We start from the raw sequence: 5,392 nt of genomic DNA, 5'->3' as shown, positions 1-5,392 counted from the left end.
GCTGCACGCCGCAACGATTACTTTGATTTCAGTTATTGTGAGAGATATACGGATCGGGCTGCACGCCGCAGCGATTACTATATGGTACCAATTGAGCGTGAATGCTGAGTGCGAGTACTGATTGGTAAGAGTTGAGTTACGAGTGACAGAGAGGCTAGCCCGAGGGGCGATAGATATATACATGCATATGAGTGATGTTTTTGCCTGAGAGGCCTGTTTATGGACTTATTGATTTCACTCCTCTTTAAAGTGAATTTCTATCAAATATGTTGATTTATCGACTGTTTTCACTCATCTTTATATTGAGCCTCTGTCGGAAAGTTAAACAAATGTTTTAAAACAACTTTTATTTAAACTGGGGTTTATGAGATGTTCGGAAATTAATCACTGATTTGGCATTGGTTATTTCCACTGAGATTTTTAAGTTATGAAGTGTTTATGATTACTGTTTTGCCCGAGGGGCTGTTTTACAAACTATGTTTTGCCTGAGGGGCCGATTATGGCTTTAATGGCTATTATTATCTTAAATGATATTGAACCCCTACCGAAACTGCTGGAAAGTATTTCAAAATGATTTTTACTAAAAGCTGGATTTTAAAAGGGAAGATTGACTCGTATTATGATTTGAAGGCCTGTTGTGTTTATTGAGCATATGTGAATGTGGATTTATTGTTTCCTACTGCTCAACCTTTATTTACTGTTATTACCTACTGGGTTGGAGTACTCACATTAATCCCTGCACCTCGTGTGCAGATTCAGGTATATCGGAACCCGGTAGCGGGTGTTGATAGCTCAGCCGCGGAGTCATCAGAGTTAGCAAGGTGGCTGCATGACGTTCGCAACACCGCTTCCTTCACCTCATTGTTGTTACTGTATTTAGTATATTTTTAGACTTTTGTTGTATTCAGACCTTGATAGTTGCTCATGACTAGTGACACTCCGATGTCGGGCTGGTATTTTATTCCGCACTGTTATTCCATGATTTTATTATGAAACATTGTTTAATTTAAAGACTTAAAAATGACTCTTAATGCTTAAAGGGGTAAGGTGAGTGTTGTGTCGGCTGGCCTTGTCTTCACGAGAGGTGCCATCACAACCGGGCCGGTTTGGGGTCGTAGACCGAATCGGTATGGTAAGGATATGATTAATTCCGTGCGTGTGTTCGAGGTAATGAGTTCTTTCAGGTATTTTGCGGCGATGCTCTTAAGTTTTGATGACTTGCTTAGCTTGATCGAGTTAGAAAGATTCAGTCCTGACATGTCTGATTTGTGCAAAGAGAACTCGGAGAGTTTTGGTTTTACCGCGGTTTGGGAATGTATATTTTCTGTGGACATGGGATGTATAGTGATTTTCCTTCTAGGTGGGACCAATGGAAGGTTCGTGACCAATGAATATGTAGTTGATTGTGGCTCGGAAAGGGATTTTAAAGTTCTAATATTTATCATAGGATGACATGTTATATGTGGTATGTTGTGTAGGGCAGGGATTGGCATATGTAAGGTCGCAATTCAGTTTTGAAAGGAAGGTCATAAATTCTTAGACAACACAGGCAGTTTCAGATGACTAGGTAAATGATATTACTAAATGGTGTGTCTTGATAACGGTATGCACTTCAGAAAGAGGGAAATGTGGTTGAGTTAATAATACATCATAGGTATTGCGGTTGTGGACTGTGAGAAAATAGCTAAGGTTGGTCAGAGGGTAGTATGTGCTATGATTCAGTCGTTGTGAACCTTCGGAGGATTATTTATCTGTTGTGTGTGACTAGACTTGATGTATGGTCCATTGGTAGACCTATGTGGATGCGTGTTCTAGCTCTAGTTGGCTTGGTTGGCCCCGAATTGTATTGTTGAGGGATAGGTTGATTTGACTGTTATTGAGCTTATTAGTGATCTGGGGAGATCTATGAGTTGCCTTTCTGTGTTGCGAGACATTATGATTTATTGGTTATGGGCACATATAGTGCGGTTCTAATGGGGTTCATAGTGGAAGTCAAGCGGGAAGAGTAATCGAGTGTTGCTCGGTGAATGGTGTATCGGTTACGTCCTATCGGGTTTGCGTGGTATTTGTTACTTGTTTCACCGTTGGTGTAATGATTTGCTTTGGTTCCAGACGTCAAATTGTGCGTGGTTGTCAATTCGAGCATAGTGACTTGAGGTGTCCCATGTGGAGTAGTGTTGGGATAGGATCGCGCATTGTAGCAAAGCTATGTGGAGATATGACCTTGCGGGTTAGATTCGTGTGTCCTATGTCTTAGAAGCGCGATCGGAATGCATTTTGGAAGTCCGTGGAAGGATTTGGCTTGAATTGGCAAAGTTAATATTTTGGCAAATTCCGGTTGATAGGTGAGATTTTGATCCGAGGGTAGGAATGGAATTACGAGAGTTGTTGTAGCTTCGTTATCTCATTTGTGAAGTGTGTGCAAAATTTCAGGTCATTTGGACGTCGTTTGGTCGGCTTTTTGATCGAATTCGGATTTCGAAAGTTTTGGAATTCTTAGGCTTGAATCCGAGGGTGATTTGATGTTTTGATGTTGTTTTGAGCATTCCGAAGGTTGGAACAAGTTTGAATTATGTTATGGGGTGTGTTGGCATGTTTGGTCGGGGTCCCATGAGGCTCGGATATGTTTTGGAAAAGTTTTGGAAGATTTTGCCGTTTTGAGCATAAGCATATAATGATCTAAAGGTCCATTTTTAGTTCTAGAGATCGAAATTTGATTCTGAGACTTCCGAAATTTTGATAATGAGTTATAGGACTTATCTAGAAAGTTGTCTAATTTCATCAAGTCGTGATTGGGTTTTTGACACGAAACATGAGTTAATTGTTTAACGAGCGAAATGGGTATTGAACTGAGCAAATGAGCTTCGAATTGAGTTTCGACTGAAGCGCTATGTTCGTATTATTATTTGTGACTCATAGGAATAAGAATCATCGAATTCCGAGTTCGTATGATGGAGTTAGAGCCTTTTTAGTGAAAAGAAAAGCTGCTGCAATTTTCTGGACAGTTTCTGCATTTTTCGCACGTGTGAACAGTAACCGCACCTGTGTGAACAGTATCCATGTACAGTACCATGTACAGTAAACATGAACAGAATCCATGTACAGTACATATGAACAGTACCCCCGTGAATAGTGTAGTGAACATTACCGCGTGAACAGCACCCAAACGCGTGAACAGTGCCCCCGACATTTTCTGGGCAGATTCTTAAGTTCTGAAAATGGGACTCGTCCCATTTTCCATTTTTATCAAATTGGAGCTTGGGGAGAGGCGATTTTCGGGAGATTTTCAGAGAAAACAACGGGGTAAGTGTTCTTAACTTAATTTTGGTTAGATTACCCGAATCTATTACTAGTTTTGACATTTAATTGGTGATTTTAGTTGGGAAAATCTTGAAAACTCTCTTGGTTTAATTTGAAGATTTGAGGGTCGAGTTGATGTCGGATTTTAGTACAATTGGTATGGTTGGACTCGTGGTTGGATGAGGTTTCATATTCCATAATTTTTGTCGAGTTCCGAGACGTGGGCCCCACAGGCGAATTTTGAGTGCAATTTCGGAAATTTAATGGAAAATGTAGAATTTCATATGGAATTAATTCCTATAATTTTTATTAACTGAATCGAATTATTGTGGCTAGATTCGAGGCATTCGGAGGTCGATTTGAGAGACGAAGGCATCGCGAGTTAGAGGATTAGCCGGTTCGAGGTAAGTAATGATTGTAAATACTATCCTGAGGGTTCGAAACCCCGGATTATATGTCGTTGTGTTACTTTGAGGTGACTTTCACGCTGGATGACGAGCGTGGGGTAGAGCACCGCTGGGGATTGTGACCTAGTCCATCCCGAACGAATATTTTAATGCGTATTTGATAGTTAATTATTTGACATTATTATATTTTTGGGTTGTATGCCATGTTTGGGGCCTTGTGCCGACTTGTTGAGACCCTTAGGGGCATTTTTACTATCTTTCCTCACTCTATTTGTTTGAAAGCATATTCTCAGTCATGTTTTACCTGTTTACTGCTCAAATCTGGCTTTATCACTATATTCTTAAAATGTGGAAATTGTTTTGGGCTGAGTTCCCTGTTTTACTGAGATAGACCGAGGGTCTGATTGTGAGATTGATGACTGAGATAGACTGAGAGTCTGATGGTGAGGTTAATGACTGAGAGAGGCCGAGGGCCTAGTTGTGAGGATTATATATCTATGGATCGGGCTGCACGCCACAACAATATATATATATATATATATATATATATATATATATATGTATATGGATCGGGCTGCACGCCGCAGCGATACTTATATGGATCGGGCTGCGCGCCGCAACAATATAGCACTTGGGCTGTAGGAGCCCCTCCGAAGTCTGTACACCCCCAGTGAGCGCAGTCGACTATTTATATGGATCGGGCTGTGCGCCACAGTGATGCATGGATCAGGCTGCACGCCGCAGCAGTTACTTTGATTTCAGTTATTGTGAGAGATATATGGATCGGGCTGCACGCCGCAGCGATTACTATATGGTACCAATTGAGCGTGGATGCTGAGTGCGAGTACTGATTGGTAAGAGTTGAGTCACGAGTGACAGAGAGGCTAGCCCGAGGGACGATAGATGCATATGAGTGATGTTTTTGCCTGAGAGGCCTGTTTATGGACTTATTGATTTCACTCCTCTTTAAAGTGAATTTCTATCGAATATGTTGATTTATCGATTGTTTTCACTCATCTTTATATTGAGCCTCTGTCGGAAAGTTAAACAAATGTTTTAAAACAACTTTTATTTAAACTGGGGTTTATGAGATGTTCAGAAATTAATCACTGATTCGGCATTGGTTATTTCCACTGAGAATTTTAAGTTATGAAGTGTTTATGATTACTGTTTTGCCCGAGGGGCTGTTTTACAAACTATGTTTTGCCCGAGGGGCCGTTTATGGCTTTAATTGCTATTATTATCTTAAATGGTATTGAACCCCTACCGAAATTGCTGGAAAGTATTTCAAAATGATTTTTACTAAAAGCTGAATTTTAAAAGGGAAGATTGACTCGTATTATGATTTGAAGGCCTGTTGTGTTTATTGAGCCTATGTGAATGTGGATTTATTGTTTCCTACTGCTCAACCTTTATTTACTGTTATTACTTACTGGGTTGGAGTACTCACATTACTCCCTGCACCTCGTGTGCAGATTCAGGTATATCGGAACCCGGTAGCGGGTGTTGATAGCTCAGCCGCGGAGTCAGCAGAGTTAGCAAGGTGGCTGCATGACGTTCGCAACACCGCTTCCTTCCCCTCATTGTTGTTACTGTATTTAGTACATTTTTAGACTTTTGTTGTATTCAGACCTTGATAGTTGCTCATGACTAGTGACACCCCGATGTCGGGCTGGTATTTTATT

This window comes from Nicotiana sylvestris, chromosome 11, assembly GCF_000393655.2.
Source record: "Nicotiana sylvestris chromosome 11, ASM39365v2, whole genome shotgun sequence".
Lineage (NCBI taxonomy): Eukaryota > Viridiplantae > Streptophyta > Magnoliopsida > Solanales > Solanaceae > Nicotiana > Nicotiana sylvestris.
The sequence above is the reverse complement of the archived record's forward strand: the minus strand, read 5'-3'. Positions refer to the sequence as shown.